The sequence below is a fragment of the Macaca nemestrina genome, chromosome X (genome assembly GCF_043159975.1).
Source record: "Macaca nemestrina isolate mMacNem1 chromosome X, mMacNem.hap1, whole genome shotgun sequence".
Taxonomy (NCBI): Eukaryota; Metazoa; Chordata; class Mammalia; order Primates; family Cercopithecidae; genus Macaca; species Macaca nemestrina.
Genome location: NC_092145.1, coordinates 62,972,746 through 62,994,683, shown reverse-complemented (window position 1 = coordinate 62,994,683; position 21,938 = coordinate 62,972,746). Strand labels below are relative to the sequence as shown.

Genomic DNA, 21,938 nt, shown 5'->3' with positions numbered 1-21,938 from the left:
CCCGGTGCTGTTTCTCTTGGCGCTCGCCTCCCCGCCCTTCCTTCCCGCCCTATTTATGGGGCTATACTCAGCCAGCACCTGCTGGATGTAGAGATGGTAGGTGTGAGAAATACTGCCTATTTTTTTTTAAACCAACTTATAATCTAGCCGGAAAACGGCATCGTTTTCTCATTTTTAAAACAATGACTTTTCTAAGAGTATTGCCAGACATAAAAGGGTTCCCCTTTCTCTAAAGAAATGACTTGTTATCCCTTGGCCAAATAAATGAATCAATAAACCGCCCACTTATCCCATAAATAGATGGTGTTTTCTGAGAGAGAACCGAGAAACAGTTCACGTCCTCACAAAGGAATTCTTTTTCTTAAAGCGCGTAGCGATAAAACGGCTTTCCCCCCCCCCCCCAGAAAAGTAATGTACCTTTTAAAAGAGATTCATCGGAAAATGTGACTTTTTAAAAGCGAGCAGCCGCAAACGGGTGCATTTTTTAGACTTTAGAAGAGCGGAGCGGCAGTCCGCCCGGGTTGCAGCTGGGACTTGCATCTGAGCGCTTAGTCGCAAAGGGACTGAGGGGTAGGAGGAGAGGTCACTTTCTCAGAGTGTATAGCCAGAGCCGCTTCCTTGCCTCTCCCAAGGAAAGACTTTTAGAGCTTAACCGAAGATGGGCCCTTTTGCTTCAGAATGATTTATTCCGCGTTCCTCTGCTTCACCCGCCTGCGGCTTAGGGTGTGGGGCGCTAGGCTGCTCATGTGAAGCGCTTATGGGTGAGCCCTAGCCTCTCCGATGCAAAATGGGGGCTGGGGGCTGGGAATTGTTATTTGCGCCACTGCGGCACACACCCACAAAGCAGAAACCGTGGGGAAGAGGGGCTAGGACAAAAGAAAAAGAAAGCTCAACAACAAACAAAATAAAAAATTTTAAAGTGTCCTTTTCTTGTGTGGAAACATCACAAAATGGGATTTAAATCCAGCCTAGGATCTGTTTGTACGAAGAAAAGTGTGTGGAAGAAACTGGTTGAAAATCCGGGTAGAAGGGGGAGGGGGGCAGCAAAGATGGGGAGGAGGCGATGGTGTCATAGCAGTCGCCTGTGCGCTCTTAGCGCTGCAACCAGGAAACAACCTGAGGAGCATGCGGAGAATTCCGAACGCTGAGCACAACACCTGAGAACATAGCGGTGCTTTGTGACTTAAAGCGACCGTCTTCTTAGGCCCGCTAAAAAGTAAAACAGGTGTGACTCAAAATAGAAAAGGAAACGGTACTTGCGGGCACCAGCGCAACTTGGTAAAGATTGACGGAAGTCCACTTTTAATCTTGTTTGAAACAAACTCTCGCAATCCCGGCAGGAAATTCCAGCGCCAGGGCTGGCCTTTCCTCTGTGGGTCTGTGTGTGTGTGTATGCGTGTGTGTGTGTGTGTGTGTGTGTGTCGCGGCGGGGATGGGATGGGGGTGGGGAAGCAATTGGAAGCAAGTCGAAGTAATAGTGTATGTACACGTTTCCCCCTTTCTTGCCTTTGTCTGGTTCATCATAGAGCGCGGACGGTGTGCGGGCGGTTTTGACGAAAGAACCGAGAGATGGATGCGCTAAGGTCTAAAGATACCTTTCTCCCTCGACTAAATTAAGAATTGCGCGTGCAGTTCCCAAAAGCTGAGTCCCGCTGCAGCTGTCAGGGCGCCACGCTCGCCAAGCGGCGAGGGAGCGCCTTTGCCTACCAGGCCCGAGAACCCTGTTCTTCAGTCGCCTTGGCAGGGGCAGCCCCTCCTCTGGCAATGATGTCAGCTGCAGAGAGGCTTGGCCCGGCCGATAGGAAGCCGAGCTGCGAGTCCGACCCGCAAGCGCGAGCAGCCCTGCCCCGCGCGCTCCCTGCGCGCAGCCGCCCTCGTGTCCCTTTGGCCCTTCCTGGGTCCCGGCTCGCAGCCCCCCTCTTCCAGTCCCTCGCTCCTCAGAGGCGCGCTAAAGCGCCGGAAGCGGGGGTGGCCACTGCTGGCGGCCCGCCGCCGGATTTAAACCCGGAGTTCAAACCCGGATTTGGGGTCTTCCCTCCTCCATTTCCTCCTTTCCTCCGCGCCCCAGCTCTCTCCCTTTTTCAGCTTGCACCTTAACTATTCACAGTGAATTTACTTATTTAGCAACATTTTAGAGGGCAAGTGTTCCAGATGCAATAATAGTAGTAACCGGTGTTAAATTTCTGCTGTTTTCTCTCCCCTCGGGTGATAAAAAAGAAGGCTGGGAAGACCGGCCTCTTTAAAAAGCCCGTGGCTGCTGCTTCGCCTGTCACAGAGCAAGCTCTCTAGAAGGCGGGGAGGGTCATTTTTCCCACAAAATTGTGCGGTGGGGGAGGGTTTGTAACCTTAGGCGAAAGCGCTGGCTGGGGAGTCCCCTTCACAGAAAGAAGAAACTGCAAATTGGAAGTTGCGGAAAGGCTGTATCCACTACTGCCATGGGGGAAAGACCACCGTGCTCTTTATTTAGAGACACGCGCTCCAAATTGGGATGATGCAGGAATAGGTTTCTTAAAGACGGAAGCCCGCTGCGGCTTCCCTTCTGAGCTTGCTCTTCTAGTCTTAAGGAGCAAGCCCCTGCTTTGCCAAATTTGAGGCTAATCTGTTTTCCTGATTGCGGACAATTCCTTCTTTAGCTTTGGTAGAAGGGCCGCAGCATGCAGTTGGGGAAGGTTGCACAGGGCAAGAGGGAGGGGCAGAGGCAGGGCGTGTAGAGGCAACTGGCGCCTGGAGCAGAATTACCTTCCAAAGGGAAAAAAAAAAAAAAAAAAAAAAAAAAAAAAAAAAAAAACCTTCAAGCGGTTTCGCAACAAACTGCTTACCTACTGTGTTTTGGTTTGGACGCAGGTGAGAGATGTGGGGAAAGGGAGCAGAAGCAAAGAATTACTCTGTTTTGTAAAAGTAGGATTTTTCCTCCTTCCTTTTCTTCTTCCCTTTGATGAAAAGCTTCCCTTTCATGACGTATAGCTGGCAGTAAACTTAAAGTTGCTGTGCGTCTGAAATACAGGAATGGGAAAGAAACTCCGACCAAGCATAAAACACACTCATTTTCTAGAGTTCAATCATTTACTAAGGGTTGAAATAAACTATGCACCCCCACTCCCTGCCCCTTCCCCTGACTCCCTGGCCTTTTAGTCACCGGAATGGATTCTGAAGGACGCCCAGGTAATGCTGGATTTCAGCAGCTGAAAGCCCTGGCAAAAGGGATTGCAGGTTTCACGTTCTTCCTTCTCTTGGTGTTCAAAACTTTATATTTTTTGCAAGATAGAAATTCTTGATAGAGAGCTTCCAGACTGCTGGTGGCAGGGAAGAAATCTGGTTAAAAGATTCAGAAAGCAGAAAATTCTTTTTCTCTGCGCAAGGAGTCCACAACAGCCTTTAGCTGGAATTTATAAGATTCTTGGTGGAGAAAGGGGAGGCACATCGACAAGGAGAGTTTATATAAGCCACTGGCTTTGAGCTACATTGAAAAAATATGTATGGCAGCCACGTTTTCTTAGTGGGAAAGAATTATACAGGGAATGAACTTTTGAAAGCTAATTCTCTCCAAGAATCTTGCTTCACATTTTAAAGGAGGTGTCATCCCTGTATTTATTCACTGAAGAATCCACAAACTTTAATTAGTCACCTACTGTGCCAGACAATGTGCTAGGTTCTAGGAATACAAAAGAGAGTATGACAAACATGGCATGGGCCTCTTTGAGCCATGACACTCTTATGGATCTAGGATACAGTGTGATAAATGGTGTAATTGAGCATAATGGAGGGAGGAATTCATTTTTGTTAAGAGGTCGAGAAGAGGTTCATAAAGGAGGGAGAGGTCTGTGGTTTTAAAAATAGTCATTCCTGGTCAGTGGCTAGCCAAGAAATATATCTGGAAGGTCATTCCCCACACAGAATAAGTAAGGGAGGGCATGAGGGCTTGATGTCTTGTTACAAAGTTTAGAGGTATATGTGTGTTTTGTAGACCTAAAACACCTTTGACGATTTTTTCCAGCAAATTTGTTAAAGTAACAACAACAAAATAGCCTGAGAAAATTGGGCAATAGATAGCACACAGTAGAAATATTATTGTTGTTTGCATGTAAATGAAGAATTGAATACATTGATGTATTACAGTAGAGAGTGGAGGCAAATATGTTAAGAAGATAATGTAACATTCAGAAAAGAGGACAAATGAATGAATAGGACCTAAAGCTAATCAGTATAACTAAGAAAGAAAGGAAGGCTACTTTGGGGAAGAACATTTCTCTTTAGGCATCATCATCTATCCACTTAGATCTTTTTACCATCTCACTTTCCCCATCCAGCCTTCGAAAAATTCTCCATCTTCCATCTATGGAGTAAACTCTCTTTATCCAGGGGAGACCCCCACTCCTTCAGCAACTTGCAAGCACATTCGTCTTCACCTCACCCCATTTTCTACACACATCCCTACATCGTCTCTGAACCCTACATCATGTAACAGTTTACCTACTCAGCCTTCTTTCTACAACCAGTTAGAGCCTCTTAATCTCATCTTTTTCCTCCCTTTAGGCACTAACAAATAGCTCTATCTCGCTTCTTTTTCCTCCTCTAAGTCAGCTATCCCCCGCCTCTTTCCCCTGCATTAATTATCCTGCTAATTTGTCCACTCATTTCCCCCTTTTACATCCTCCTCCCTATTAGCCACCTTGGATTGTCCTATCTTTCATTGACCTCAAAGAAGCTAAGGGGAAAGAAAAGCCAGCCACTCTACTTTAAACTTGCTTAGACTTGCCAAATTTTCTTCATCAAGGTTTCTTCCTTTCTGTGTCTTTTGCTGCTTTATTTCACACAAGACTTTTAGTGGAATTCCTTCAATTTGTTATATATTTTTATTATGCCTGCAAATGTCTGTTTTCCTTTGGTTGTGGCTAGGGATTCAAATATTGTACTTTGGGGAGTATTTCCAACCTTTCTGAATTTTTCACTGACACACTCCTGACACTGTTTCTCTGCATCCCATCCTTTCTGCTATATTCTCTTCCCCTGGGTCATTCCTTTTATATTTTCGGTGAAATTTTCTTATTTTATTCCCTTCTCCCCTCTTTATTTTATTTTATTTTATTTTATTTTATTTATTTTTTTTTGCTTTGTGGGATTGGTATAGTGGCTCAAGTTTAAATATTTTGAGAAGGCAGCCCCCTCAGCAGACCCCCTCTGCCCACACACAGGATTTTAAGGCCTGTGTCAACGTGCGTTCATGTCAACATACAGTTACCAATGTTCAAAGGCAAAGGAGCCCTTGTTTGTTTTATTTTAACTGCATCCTTCGAAAATTACCTTTGTGTGTGTATAGTAAAGGTGCAATTCTCATATCGTCCTTCTCTCTCTACATTCAGTGGAATTGATTCAACATCGTTGGGAATTGGGAAGGGAAGAAAGAGTATGCTGTAAAAATACATTTTTCATCAAAGACATATATACATTTTACCTTTGGGAAAAATAAAATATTTTGGAACATTTAATTGGATTGACTTTATATTACAACATTCCAAATTACATGTCATTGTCTGAGCAGAGTTCTGTTATTTGACGACTTTATTGATCATTCAGTATCCAGAATGAAGAAAACTAGGTAAGATGTCTTGATGTTCCAAACTGGCTTGCAATGTTCAAATTAATCATATTTGAAAGGTGTTATTTTTCAATAGAAGTTCTTCACGAAGGCATTGTCTCTAAAATGTGGTCATCTTTTGTTAGGAGAAAACATCAAATGACCTATGTGCCATGGTCCCTCAAGATTTATTCTCTGTGCAAGGTTCATTGTAAAATAAAGGTTTATCAGATAGAGAAAGGTATTTTAGATTGAAAGTGTCTTTTGATATTCAGTTACATCTGGGGAAAGACTGCATTCTCATTATCAAACAGCAGCAAAACATGGGAAAAAGAGTATTTTTCAATTACTGTTGGAATTTGAGGAGTGGCTTGCCAGAAATTATAAATGTACCTATTATCTTTTTGCAATCTAAAAATCCTCAACTGTTCAAGGATTTAAACTGCCCTTTTAATTGTCTCTAATGTGTTAAGCATTGGATCAATATAATACATACTAAGACAAAGAACATCAGTGGCTATAACTTTTGTTTCCAGCCCAAATCTGAAAGAATGATTTTTGTACACCTGCTCTCTTGAATGTGTAGATTTGGGTAAATAAGAGGAAAGGAAAATGAAAGAAGAGAATAAGTTCCAGAAGAATATTTGTCTCTGTTCAATAAAAACTGTTTTAATAATCTAATCTAACTTTTAGCATGACAATGATACAATTAATTTGCTGATGGATTTTAATTAAACTAAAGGAAAAGTCATTTCTTTTAAAAATCCTTAAGTGATTAGAGTGCAAATTGAGATTTTAACTCATTATATAATTCAGTTACTATCATCACATAAAATGAAATTAAAAGATTGTTTTCTGTCACCTTTATTTTGATTCATTCTTTAACTCCTTCAATATGTATAGTATTTTATATTTTTATATCATTTAAAAAGTTATTTTATTTTAGTCTCATAAAAATTTTTGAATAGAAAAAGAAGGCATGGTTATACCCATTTTGCCAATGGGGAGACTGAAGTTCCCACTGATAAAATCAGCTCCCTAAGGATTTCCAGAATTAAGAGGGGAAGCCTCAAGAGGATTGATGGTCTTTAGTCTACAAGCCAGGTCTTTTCCTAACATCCCTTCTTGCCTCTCTTGTATCTTTAAGTATATGTTGTCAAAGTTCTGAATGTAAAAAGCAAAACATATAATGTGTTTTGGATTAAAAAATAAAAATTTCAAAATGAGTATATTCAAATATATTAAAATAAGTTTGTCAGTTAATTTTCTACCAGCATTATATTCTCCTATTTAGTGTCTTTGTGCACTAGGCATTGTAAAAATATGATTTCATATATATTGTTTATAATATTATTTATAATATATAATCATAATTATATATTATTTATATATTTAATATATATTAATTATATATATTAAATAAATGGTAGAACTATTGAAATGTTAGCAGTACATGCTCATACGCTTCTTCCATTTTGTTTACAAAGTAATTTAATTATGACACATCATAATGACAGCCCATAAAGTTTGAGTTTACTTAATGTAGCAAATATTTAGTGCTATATCCTAGTATCCTACTGTCATTTCTTTAGAACACCTGTATTTTTACATAAGATTTATTTTAAGGGATGTTTGCCAATGATTTTTAGGTAGTGTTTTTTTCCTGACATGACATTTTGGAAGCAGCATATCTTTGGTAATCAGTTGAGTGTGGGTTTGTATCATATCAACCAAAAGGATATTAAGCCCCCAAAATACAAATCATTGTTTGTTGTCTTCAGATTACAAACTCTTTTTAGGTACAGTGAGAGCAGGGGTTTAAATTGTGTGAACACAAGGTCTTGTATGATTTATGTTTTATTAGTGTCTAGAGAGTGACCTTGGGCAAAAACCTTCACCTCCCTGGACTTCAATTTCTCCAAAAGTAAAATGAAGGAATTGTAAGTTATTTCAAGGCCCTTTGCAAAGGGAAAAAAAAAAATCCTGTGATATTTTACACAAAGCAGTAGACTGATTCATTAACCATCAATAACTAAAGACCTATGGCTTGTCCAGCATTGCAATACTTTAAATGTGAAGGGTGGCCCTTAAGGAAATTTCAGAGAGTACTATCTTTGAAAAACTTATATTCTAATAGGGCTAAAACAATGAATGACAGCAACAACAAAGTAATATATAGTCACATCAAATTGAATTCAACAAATATTCATTGTCACTCTACATTACAGCACACCAAGTATGGTGCAGGTTTTGTAGACTCTGGAAGTGGAAGGGACCAGAAAGATAATTTAGTCCAAACCTCTCAGTTTACAGATAAGTAAAGGAAGGCTCAGGGATGTGATGTGAGTGCTACAGGAGTTCATGTAAGGTACTGGGTGATAGCATGAATTAATTTAATTCCACAAACATACTTGTTCCCTGCTTTCCAATGTGTTTAGAATTTTAAAACACCACCATGTAGGGCTTTTTAATTACCTTTGCTCAAATTTAATAATAGTATCTTATCAGAAAGTTAAATGTGTCCAAAACTTGTTCGTTTGTTTGTTTTTTGTTGCAGTAAACAATTTCCCACTCTGACTCAGATCTAGAAAATACTGTTTCCCACATTTTGTTTTGAATAGAGATGATTAAAACACCTGTATTGTGCATATTATGTTATAAAACATAAAAAATGATGTTTTGATATGGAAAACAAGTGAACAGATTCAAGTATCAATGCATTAAGTATTTTAATTTTTTAAAAAATGACTGGAAAAGCCCATTTACTTAAAATGGCTAGAAATATACATTTCTGGAAGGATGGTTTTATTTTTATAAATGCATATTTACCCTAAATAGTTAAGTACACATTTACTTTAAGTTTTAAATGTAATCTGGGGAAGATTTTGAGTGCATTCTTTAAAATTTGATGTTTGCTACATAATCTCATTCTCTATGTCAGGGCATATGTGCGTTTGTTAGGGAGTATAGGCCAGGCAAAGGTAGGCGGGAGAATTATGCCAAAGCAAAGCTTTCCTTTCTTTCCTGAGTAATCTTAGACTGCTTTATTTTACTTTGTGACAGAGAGGAAGAGGTGAGGAGAAAGGAAATCAAATAGAGAAGAAAGAGAACTACCAGAGTGCTGGATGATAGGGCCTGATTTTCAGTTTAGTGTGAAATATGCAAGCTTTTTGAAACTGCCTTGGATAGCTTCTCTCTTTTACTTCTCATATTGTGTATTTAGAATGCCTTAAGTGTTGTTGGCTGGTCGCCGTGGCTCAGGCCTGTAATCCCAGCGCTTTGGGAGGCTGAGGCGGGCAGATCACGAGGTCAAGAGATCGAGACCATCCTGGCCAACATGGTGAAACCGTCTCTACTAAAAAAAAAAATTACAAAGATTAGTTGGGCGTGGTGCTGTGTGCCTGTACTCCCAGCTACTTGGGAGGCTGAGGCAGAATCGCCTGAACCCACGAGGCAGAGATTGCAGTAAGCCAAGATCGCACCACTACACTCCAGCCTGGCGACAGAGCAGGACTCCGTCTCAAGAAAAAAAAAAAAAAAAAAAAAAAAGGAAAGAAAGAAAAGAGAATACCTTAAATACCTTAATTGTTATTTGATGGTTGTTTGCTAGGTTGTGAGAATCAAAATCTTCCAAAACGTGAATACATTAATTTTCTTTAAAGAGAGGCTTAAGAATAGGTAATAAACTCACACACTGAACACACACAAACAGGACAAAACCTTTACGTGAGAGCTCATCAGGCAGAATTTCCTTTGCCTTTCTTTTTAGATTGGGAAAGAATTTGCTCAGTTTGACAGTGACCTTTTACCCTTCAGTCTGCCTCCACAGTTCTTAAAGCTTTCCTTGTCTGCAGCCTTTCTTAGTCCATGAATTCAGTTTTAGCGTCCATAAAATAAAGCAGTTACAATGTATGCTGGCCATTTTATAATGGCCATGAGTGCAAAGCAGGATTACTTAAGAAAGAGCATTTGAATTCATTGAAAGTCACAGACATTTTGAATGCCTCAGAACTGCATACAGGAGTAAACAGATAAGGGAATATAAGGCTAATGCTCAAAAATTGGGTGGTTGGCATATACAACAGAATCAAAACACTTTAGAAAGAAATAGAACCAATATACAATTACTAATCAATCAGCATCACTGCTAACAACTTGTTATTTTAAACTGCAGTTTCTAGGAAATTACATTCTATTCCTGTGCTTCTCAAACTTTAATGTGCAGACAGATCATCTGGAAATGTTAAAATGCAGATTCTGATTCAGTAGATTCTAGGTGAGGCTGAAATTCTGCATTTCTAACAAGCTCCCTGTACACATGGAAGCTGCTGCCTCTCAAACTACAGTTATCTGAAAGGGGCTAATTCATAGTCTGGTAAACAAACATGATAAAGATGAAGTAAGCCAAGGGTAACAGGATTTCTTAAAAACAAACAAAAAAAATTAGGTATGTGCAATGGATGAAAGTTTTAAATTCAAATAGATTTACAATTATTTGCATGTAGAGGTTAAATTTGATTTTAACCTTTGGTATGATTATATTGGTTGAAGCTGTAGTTCAGAATAACAACCAGTTGCTTGTTCATTTTACAGTCAAATCTATTTCATGGACACTTTGTACATACGATTATACCATTTCAAAAATGAAAACCATTCATCATACAGTGTCAATAGTGTACCAATATGTTAAAATCTTTTTAAAGAAATCCAAAAGCTCTGAGAAGTCTTAGTATAGTATAGATCCCTAAAGATAATTGGTTTGTGGAATATCAAAATTAAACATATCAGCTAATCATTCAGATTTTAGAGTAAAATGGCCAATTAGATTTTCATTTACCTAGTTTGAAGACTTTTTTAATTTTCTTATTAGTATTCACATTTTGCAGAACAACAACAACAGCAACAACGAAAGACACTTGGTAGAGATTATTTTGTATTTGTTATCGCAAAGAAAAAGGGCCTCAAAATGGGAACAAATGGTAGGTTAGACACCATGCTAACCACCTTCCTCACAACTGGACTTTTATCTTAGAATACAGCAGAATAGTCCCTTAATCTAAGTGAAACTTTCATGCATTATCAGTTTAGGAAAACTTTCATAGTTCACATTTCTTTATGTGCAGCTCAGAAACAGTATCAAATTAAAACAAATGACATTAAAAGCAACCATTGCAATAAGTGCAAATGTTTTAATTGTGCTTGTTAGAAGACACGGTGTGGTTCTAGCAGGGTTAGGAAAACAACTGAAAGTTTTCACTTCAGCATTGGAATTAATGTCTTAATTGTACCATTGAGATTCAGAAGTCATCACCTTCCCAATGAAACTGCACTAGTCTTTTCTAAGCTCTGATACTTACAGGAACAGCAAAGCTTGTTTAGTGGTAATAATTTGAGGATCTCAGTGAGATAAAGGGCCAATTGGATTAAAATGTTTTTGTAAGTGCTAAATGAGCTTGAGTGTCTGCCAAAATTGCCTTGGATTTCATTACTCTTAACATTACTTAATAATGTTAAGCTAGTGCCCATGTGGGTATGAACCCTACTCTTGCTACCAGTTTTCTGTATTGGTCTGTTCTTGCATTACTATAAAGAACTACCTGAGATTGGGTAATTTATAAAGAAAAAAAGTTTAACTTACTCACAGTTCTACAGGCTGTATAGGAAGCATGGCTAGGGAGGCCTCAGGAAACTTACAATCATGGCAGGAGGCGAAGAGGAAGGAGTCACGTTTTACATGGCCAAAGCAGGAGGAAAGGGGAGCAGGGGCAGGTGCCAGACACTTTTAAACAATCAGAACTCATGAGAACTCACTCATTATCACAAGAATAGCAAGGGGAAAATCCAGCCCCATGATCCAGTCACCTTCCACCAGGCCCTTCCTTGAACTCTGGGGATTAAAACTGGACATGAAATTTGGGTAGGTACACGAATCCAAACCTTATCATTTAAGCATAGACTGTTTCCATGTACCTAATGGGGCACGTATAGCAGCCAAAATACCCTATATCTCTCTAGAATTTTTTATTGAGAAGGAAAATCCAAAATATACAAAAAGGAAAAGAAATATAAGAATCAAGACAAAACAAATACATAGCAAAACATCTTCATACTCCATTATCAAAGAATAAAGAAGAAAACTTACTCTATGGTAAGTAGAAATATCAGTTCTATGAACACAATCTGTTCATGTTCTAAGACAATGAGAAACAATTGAGTTAATTTATAATGGCATTAAAATTAAAAAATCATATGTAATGAAATACATGTAAAAAATCAGACTATCTCAGACTCATAACTGGAAAAAATATGAAATAACTTCTTGGCCTAATCTAGCAAATACTAGAATTGTTCAAAATATTAAACAAAATAATGGTGTCAGAGTATTCCAATTCAGTTTCATACCTTTAAGTCAGTTATATTTCCAGGTTCAGAATCAATTTGAGTAGATCTTAGAATGAGTTTACTTTTAATTACAGGAAAATATTGCATAACTTGATGAAATTTTAATCATAAATCACATACTTGAAGAACAGATTTTAAAGAGATGGCAGTGAAAGTTGAGCAATATTAGCCAGAAGACAATACCATATAATATATACTAAATGTCTAAGTACTTACAATTGCTAATAATATGATAGGATCACAAAAGAATTAGTAAGAACATTAAAGGAACTGGATTGATTATATTCATTAGGAAAAAAATTACAATTCTAAGTTACAATTAGGTTCCAGGATAAGGACTGACAACTCAAATAAGCATCATGACTCAGAGAAATGGAAGACACTTTGAGAACATGATATCCAGTATTTCCTTTAAAATATCATTACACTTTATATATTATTTATATCCTATACCAACGATAGCAACTATTAGATTAATGTAAAAATAATTGCAGGTTTTCACATTAATAGATCACCTAAGAACATGCTTTGGTTTTAACTGAAGCTACTAAGTTTTTGAAACAGGTAAACTAAAAATCAAAGCAGATTTATCATGAAATTTAACACAAAAACTAAAGAAAATACTAGAAATAGCACTTTGCAGTAACTACTAAAGGCAATATCACTAATATCACAGATTTTACTATGTAAATAATTACATTATCACTTTTAAATTGCTTTCATTGCATTTTAGGGTACTCTGGCAGATTTTGTCTCATCTGAATCTCACAACAGTTCTGTGAAACAGGTATTGCATATATTATATATTTTTAGCATATGAGGAAGGAGGCAAAACAAGTTTTTCTGTTCTTAAAATCACATACCTTTTAGGTGTCAGAGACAGTAGTAGATCCTTGTTCTTATACCTGGAATAATATTTGTTTTATCAGCTAATATATGCACCAATTTATTAGGTTCAAATATAATTAAGGGTATATATTAAATAAAAATTTGGAATATATTTACTTGTTTAGGAGTTTTAAATTTGTATTAGAAAGTTTCAGTGAGCACTTATTGAATCTTATTTGGCAAAACTATTGTAATATCCCTGACTTTAGTAATTTAAAACATATGATAACATAACTATACAATTATACAGTAGTCAATAGTGGACTAGGAAATAAGGATGTTATCACATTGAACAAGAAAGGAATACTAACTTGGAAAACAAATTAGGATTTGGTTCTATTTTCAAATAGTTTCAGAAACCAGAGTCAAACTCCAAAAGATTGTCTTCTCTGTGAAGATAAAAATATTTGTGATAATAGGTCTAGAGGGAGAGTATTTGGGAGCAAAAAAGAAAATTATGGCTATGGGATGGCTTAGATATAGACTGTTAATAATACACTAAGGTGTATTACTCTGGCTGAGTACTGGCAATGCTTGATCACAGAACTTTGGTAGGTTTCAAGTTTCTAATTTTATTCAAATTACATTCAATCATTTCCATAACAGATTTCTGTAATAGTAGTTAACCATGTGGGGTGAATAGTTTTATCCACTGAGCTCGTACTTTGTTTTCCATTGGAAGAATTAGATTATTAGAAACTATTACAAAAATATATTTTGCTATTAGAGAAGCAAACTCTGTTTAGTTTCTCTAGTGAATACCATGAATTAATTAGTAGACTTAAAAGTATAAATGATGACACATATTTTGCTGAAGTGCCATTGAATATAAGAAAAACACTATCCTTATTGTAAAGTTTCCTTAAAACTACAGTTCTACATAAAGGTGATATTTATTAGTGAATGTTTTCTTGAAAGAAGCCTTTACATATAATCATTTAACACTTCAAACAACCCTGTGGATTAGCTGGGCCAGACGTTTTTATCTTCCCTTTCTTTTGTCCATTTCTGTTGTTCAAATGAAGAATTGGGCTAGTCCAGATTAGCTAAATGACTTGCCTAAAGTCATCATCAATTTAGTCAGGAGTAACTAAAGATTCCATGAGCTTTTCACCATTGCCATGTGGACTGAGTTACTGGTGGTAGATAATTTAGCCTAGGAATTATGTAGTGATTTGAGATTTTTAATAAAGGAAGGAAATGTTTCTTAGGTACAGAATCTAGATTAGGGATAGCATTTCTTTGCAGAAAAAAATACAAATTGTGATGAGATAGTCAGGTTCTACTGAATTAGCAATACACTGAGGTAAATCATAACTAGCAGTGTTTTGATGAAAATATACTTAATTGTTTGTTGTTGGGATTTTCTTTCTGTCGTCATTATTAGTGGTTCCAAATGAAGAAAATAAAAATTATTGTAGTGAAATGCATGTTCCTAGGCATTCTATAATAACCTGGAATTTCTAGTTTGTTTGATTTTCCTATTTTTACTTAGGAAGGTGATATGGTTTGGCTCTGTGTCCCCACCCAAATCTCAGCTTGTAGCTCCTATAATTCCCATGTGTTGTGGGAGGGACCTGGTTGGAGATGATTGAATCATAGGGGTGGGGTGGGTTTTTCTGTGCTGTTCTCATGACAGTGAATGGGTGTCCTGATATGTGATGGTTTTAAAAATGGGAGTTTCTCTGCACAACCTCTTCCTTTGCCTGCTGCCATCCATACAAGACGTGACTGGCTCCTCCTTGCCATCTGCCATGATTGTGAGGCTTCCCCAGCTACGTGGAACTGTGAGTTCTCCATTAAACCTCTTTCCTTTGTAAATTGCCCAGTCTTGGGTATATCTTTATCAGCAAGGTGAAAACAGACTAACACAGAAGGTCATTTTTGATATTTTTTTGTCTTTGTGCATAAATTGTGCTTTTTTGGAAGTAACTTAAAACACAAATACCGTTTAACTATGAGCTATGAACAGTTACACCTACTGACTTAATGTGTGTTGTTTTCCAGAAGGTTCCATTCCATTTGAAGTGACTTGCCCAAGGTCACAAAAGCAACTTAGAGGCAGTCTGGAATAGAATCTAGGTCTCCCTGGTCAGTGTGCTTTTCGCTATATCGCCTGTCACATCTTTCACCATAGTAAAAGGGCTTATGTACATTTTTTAAAATCACATGTGTAATGATCGTATAGCCTGAAATAGTCCAAAGTGTTAAAACTAGTTTTGGTTATCGATTTGAATAGTAAATACCAAACTAATGTGTGTTAAATAGTAAAATGGTGACTCTTTTTCAACACATTAAAGACATAAAAATACTAACTCTAATTTTCTGAATGAAGCTTAAATTTTATAAAGCAACGTTACATACATTATAACATTTACCATCTTGAATGTTAGGTACATCTCCTACATGAGGTTTTATGCTACAATTTAAACTTTAAATTTTACTGAAATGTCACTATAATACTTTACTGCAACTTAGATCTCTTTTGAGTCCAAGAAGTGTGTTTTGCAGAAATACTGTAAAAACAGTTTTATAGTCATCTTAATTTTAGTAGCAGATCCCTATGACTTAAGACCCCAAAATACATTAAGGTAAAGTTTTAATCTTCCATAAACACTACCAATCATTCAATTTATGGAATTTACATTTTGTTTATTTACAGAAAATTAAATATTTGCCCCATTTTAAATATTTTAAATGTGTTTGCTCTATTGCTAAAAGTGTCTAACACATTAAACTTTTAATAGATTAATGGAATGGAGTTGTAAACTATTCTTCAGCAAACACACCTTTAAAGGTCATGCTGTTCTCAAAATATAAATTAACAAGTTTTGGCTAAGTGCAAGGAAGTAGTATAAAAGCCAGCAACCTCAGTTATATTTTAGTCTTGTTATATTTGTTTGAACGAAAATTTATCTTACATAGCTATCTCTTTTTTTCCAAAATGTAAAAGAATTTTCTTGTGAACAGACAGCATTTGATCTAGCAAAAGTTATTGGTCTATTTTTTGTTTTGTTTTCTTTTCTACCAGAGCCATGTATTCTTACTGCATAGCATACATTTTTAGAGTAAATTATTTTAAGAAATAATTTGAATGTCTTTAATTTTCAGAGAAAATTTTAGGTGTAGGTTTTTAATTGCATAACTATTTTGAAACTACTATATAGATAAATTTTAAAATTTTATTAATGTGGTGAAAAAATTCAATGAGGAAGAATCTCCTTGATTCAGAAGCTACTGAAGACAAACAAGTAAAGTTGGAAATTGTTAAAGGACTAAAAGGGCAGAAAAATTGTCAATATCATTTTCTTATCTAGATATAGCTGACTTGACAAACTGATTATTAAAAGTAGCAAGTTCATAATAACTGAAAAACCCAAGTTCATTTCGAACCAAAGATTATGGTTAAAATGCCAATGCCAAATTTACCAAAATAATTATGTTTTGCATACTGAATAATAATTATATATATAGTTGATACAAATTAATCCTTAGTTTTAACTTAGTTATATCTTAGATGTCTGCGTCTGTGCCCCTGTGAAGCAGGAGGTAGTCTAATTATCTCCATGTTATGAATATAGAAATTGAGACTTGCCTAAATGTATAAAAACAGTAAATGGCCACTTCAGGGATCACACTCACATCTTTTTCACTTAATAGTCCAGGTTTTTAACCAGAATGCAAAATATAAATTTATTTTTGTTTGTATTTTGAAATATCATTTAACTATATTAATAATTGCTATGCACATAAACTTTTCAATTTCTCTTTAGATACATGTTTTATATTATATCCATTTCTCAGCTTTATTAACTGTGTTAGGAGTGTAGAACACCATGCCTTGAGGAAACATAAAAGTACATCAGTTAAACTGAATATTAAGGTTTTTCTTCTTTCTGCTGGACAGCTTAATTGTAGGAGAAATATTCTGTCTATAAAATCGCCTGTCATTAACAATTCAGTTACAGCCTAGTGAATGTGAACACACACACTTGAAGTGTCTAATTTAAAACTAGATTTTCTCCTTTGATAATTCTACTTTTGTTGTAGGTTATATAACGAGTTTAAGCAAATTAAAATTATAGATGGCTTGTGATCTTTCTCATCAAAGTTGATTGCATTTTTACTTCACTTGTATTAGAAATTTGACAGATTTGATCTAGAGGCATGTACAGCTTTGATTTTTAATGGATTTGCTTGGACAATCTCAAGTTAAAATAAGAGCTTTCAATTCTAGTCTCTGTTAAGAAATCCTGATTCATAATACTGAGATAAATACTGGAGGGATAAAATGTCTCTCAGTGTTAAATAACTAAATAACATTTGTTTGAACTATAAAGGGAGAATTGAGTTTATTTACAATCCATCTGCATAGTACATCTAGTTGAATCAATCAATTATTTTAACCGATTTTCTTCCAAATTAACTGCTGGTTTTATTTTTATGTGGACGTTAGCGTTATTGTCCAAAAAACTCACTCTGTATTTCTCCTTAGGACAACTAAAATGCAGCAATTCCTTATTCTTTAATCATATCCTTAGGGCTTATCAGTCAAAATGGAATATTATGAGTCAAAGATATTGATCAAAAGTAAGTCGAAAGTTAAAATATCTTCTCTTGGATTTATTTTCTTCATAACTATCATGCAATAATGATGCAAATGCAGTACAGACAAAAACATAGATGAACACAGATGCATTTGCTTGATAAGCACAAACAAGAAAGCAGCATGGAAAAATTTTGCCCAACCAAACTTTCATTCTATTAACTAAGCTTTATGTTTTTTTCTTATCTTGATATTTTAAAAACTTGAAAAAAAAAAAAAGAATCAGTATCACTTCTCAGCCTTTTGGCTAAGATCAAATGTGGTTTCTGTTATTATCAGTTTAATATCTGATACGTCCTCTATCTGAGAACAATATATTAAATGGATTTTTGGAGCGGGGAGATGGAATAGGAGGTTGCTATGTCCACTCCACACATTGATCTCGTATTGCAGTACCTCCAGGAACGGTGTTCCCCTCGGGTGTTTCAGGCTGGGCATGGTGGCTCACGCCTGTAATCCCAGCACTTTGGGAGGCTGAGGCAGGTGGATCACCTGAGGTCAGGAGTTCGAGACCAGCCAGATCAACATGGTGAAACCCCATCTCTACTAAAAATACAAAAATTAGCCAGGCATGGTAGTGGGCGCCTGTAATCCCAGCTACTCAGGAGGCTGAGGCAGGAAAATCACTTGAACCCAGGAGGCAGTGGTTGCAGTGAGCCGAGATTGTGCCACTGCACTCCAGTCTGGGCAACAGAGTAAGACTCCGTCTCAAAACAAACAAACAAACAAAAAATCAGTAGAATCACTTTTCTAAAATATAAGTACACAGACACTTTTACAAATATATGATACACAATGGCCTTCAAATTAGATCTAGACAAATAGAAATTTATTTTCAATAGTGCTTAGAAATTATGTTTCTCTTGCTGATATTCAGTGTCACTTTGTTACTTGAAAATTCTACTTGTCACAGAAAACAATCTATTTTTGTAAGACTTAGGTTGTCTTCCTGCTGTTGGGATATATTACCGCCAGATAGCAGTGAGGTTTTAAGAACTCATTTCTTGTTGGAACATATTTTATTCAGACATGGATTATTTCTTCTTTTAATATATATAATATACTTTAATTTCTGAAATTATGTAATAAATCATAAAATGTTTCTATTCAAAACATACTTTTAAAAAAAAGATTAAGTCACATTTATTCTGCTTGCCTTATCATATATCATCAATTAATACTTAATGAAATCCTACCCTTCTCCAGAGATTTTGAATAGCTTATTTTTTACCTACTCCATATTTTCTATTTTCCTGAATTATCTCTTAAAAAAACTCATACATGCATATTTGAAATTAAAATGTTAGGATATTCCACAAAGTTGAATAAAGCTTTTAACTAAATCCATTACCTCCTAAACACAAATCTGTTTCTTCACTGACATTAAAAAAGTGTATCTATAGCTAAAATTTCTATTATCCTTCAATTAATAATAAATCACAAATATACATAGTTCTGTTAAGTAAAAGACCACATGTCTATTGAGGAATTGTGCTAGGCTCACAAGAGTGAGTGTGAGATGATTACTAAGAGACTGTTTGCTATGAAGAGTAAAACACATTTTTTTTTTTTGTATAATGTGATACATGATATAAATGAGCTTGATAAGATTGTTTAAAGACAAAAAAAAAAAAGGTAGATTTCTGGCCTTTCACTTGATTTACTATGAATTTCTGCAAAACTACTCAGTTTCCTGGTTGTGAAATAAAAGTACTGACTCTTTAACAACTTGTCTGACTGTGCAAATGAGTGATAAAAATGTATTATTCAGAATAGAACTGAAAGGTGTGAGGCTCTAGATGTTAAACATTTATATTCATAAATTACCATAAACACTGAACACTGATATGTGTTCATAAGTAAGTAAATACATTTTTAAAATTAGTTGTTACATATAACTTATAAAACCAGATGAGATGCCACATAACAAAGTTGTATATTTTCTACATATTTTGCAAGTGCACTTATAGAGATATATGTCTATTATTCCTATATTAGACATTAGTATTTATGGAGAGGCATATGTGGATACATATGCCTAAATATTCCTGCTTAGACAAATGGCAATATAATGATTATACACATGTTCCTAAATAAAAATTTGCATTTATCATGTGTACTAATCAAGGAATAACAAACTAGATCATTTGAGGTTTCATTTACAGAATTAGTTCCAAATATCTTTCATCTAGTAGCATTTTGACTCCTTTAGTAGACCCTACAACATTCCAGGTCAGGGGAGTTAAAAGGTGCAAGAAAGTTGCCAGGTTCACATAGTAGGGAGATTGAACTGATACCTCATTAAGGTTTTTGCTGGTGGCTCCCGCCTGTAATTGCTCCCAGCACTTTGGGAGACCGAGGTGAGCGGATCGCTTGAGGCCAGGAGTTTGAAATCAGCCTGGACAACATGGCATAACCCTGTCTCTATTAAAAATAGAAAAATCAGACGGGCGAGGTGGCACACGCCTGTAATCACAGGTACTTGGGAGGCTGAGGCACAAGAATCGCTTGAACCCAGGAGGCGGAGGTTGCAGTGAGCCGAGACCGCGCCACTGCACTCCAGCCTGGGCGCCAGAGAAAGATTCTGTCTCAAAAAGAAAAGATTTTTACATAACACTTTTCACACTCTTCCATTTTCTCCCTACTTTCTCTTTTCCTTCTACTCTCTTTTTTCCTTCTTCCATTGAATTTTCACTACTCTTTCTTCATAAAGTTGTTGAAAGATTAAATATTTTACTGCAATTCACTCTGTTTCCTACTTCTGTTCTTCTACAAATAGGCATCTGTGTCAAAAATAATCACTTTGAAAATCTCCTTTATTATTCTGTTTTTAAGCATCTCTCTGTCTAAAAGTAAAAACAAAATGTACAATTAGGAATATGTGCTTTGGCTCTTTAAGGCAACTGCTTGCCCCATACTCTGACTTTAGCCCTCAATTGTCTTGGAGATGCACAGTAAAAGGATATATGCCTAGGAGAATAACGCTGTGATATACTGTATATCTAAATATTGTCTGACAAAGTTAACACAGAAAACTATGGATTTTTTTTATTAGCGTTTGGAACAAAGATGATACATAATAGATTATTCTGCTATAATTAAAATGATTTTCTATGTGTAACTTAATGTTCATGTTCCTAGTTTTGGTTGTTTCCATTTAGCATGTGAGGTAGCAATTGCTTTCTTTTGAAAATTTAGACCCTTTCTACTGCTGTCATTGACTTTGGAAAGAAAGCAAAACCAAAGGCAAACTAACCCTATAATAAATATATTCAGTTGATCATTCATGTTAAGATACTTGATGGCTTACATTTAATGTTAGGGATATTTAGTTTACATTCAAAAGTTATTCATTTTTACTTAAAACATAGAAATGCTGTTTTTTTTTTTTTTTTTTTTTTTTTTTTTGAAAAAAGTTTATTGCTGGGAGCCCTGGGCTGTAATCCCAGCACTTTGGGAGGCAGAGCAGGGCAGAGAACTTGAGCCCAGCATTTCCAGACCAGCCTGGACAACATGATGAAACCCTGTCTCTACAAAAAAAATACAAAAAAATAGCCAGGTGTGGTGGCATGTGGCTGTAGACCAAGGTACTCTGGAAGCTGAGGTGGGAGGATTACTTGAGCCTGGGAGGTGGACGCTGCAGTGAACCATGATCATGCCAGTGCACTCCAGTCTGGGCAACAGAACAAGACCCTGTCTCAAAAAAAAAAAAAAAAAAAAAAAAAAAAGAGTTTATTATCCCATCTAGGCTTCAAGTAAAATGATTTAAATAAGAAGGGCAGTTACTTATTCAACTCAGAAGAATTTAAAAGAAAACATAAAGGGTTTTAAACAGCAGTATCCATTTTCTCTCTTTGTTAGTCAACAAAAAAAAGGAGGCTCTTGAGTCAAAATGTGGACAAAAGATAACATAGGCTGCATTTTGTGCCTGAATAATGGAGATTTCTTCAACAGAAACTGATTGAAAAACATTTGCATGGAAGTAGTAGATTACCTTTGATTATATTCAAGGGGAAGGAAATAGTCAAGCATAATTTTCCTGAATAAACTTTTCTTTCATTAGTGAAAGTTACATTTTTGGAGTGATATAAACACTTTAAAACACTTTATACACAAAGTAAATTCATATAGACAAATTACATATTTTAAAACTATAAATATTTTCACAGTAAAGTTGAAATTATACATGATATGATTGCAATATTAATTACTAATGATTTGTTTTGCAGAAAGATTCTTCATTGTGTAAATGAATTCATCATAGACTCCAAATATCAAGCTCTCAGAATGTATTAAATGTAGCATTTGTTATCAGTCCTCCAGGTGTTACATATGACTCCCAGTCACACTTAGATGACAATATATGTGAAAGATGCTTAGGAAAGGGAAGAGTCTGAAAGCCCAACATATATTAAATAACTTTATTTAAATGAAACAATAAAATCCTGATTGATTTGAAAGCACACT

At 35.9% G+C, this 21,938-nt stretch overlaps 1 protein-coding gene and 1 non-coding gene across 5 annotated transcripts in view; both read left to right on the top strand.

Annotated features, from left to right (window-relative positions):
• LOC105487992 (protocadherin 11 X-linked) overlaps positions 1 to 21,938 on the top strand; it is a 789,315-nt gene that overhangs the window by 891 nt on the left and 766,486 nt on the right. The gene's annotated exons all lie outside the window — the stretch shown is intronic.
• LOC112427769 (U2 spliceosomal RNA) lies at positions 17,699 to 17,889 on the top strand. The gene has a single exon (XR_003019496.2). It is a non-coding gene; the product is annotated as a U2 spliceosomal RNA (small nuclear RNA).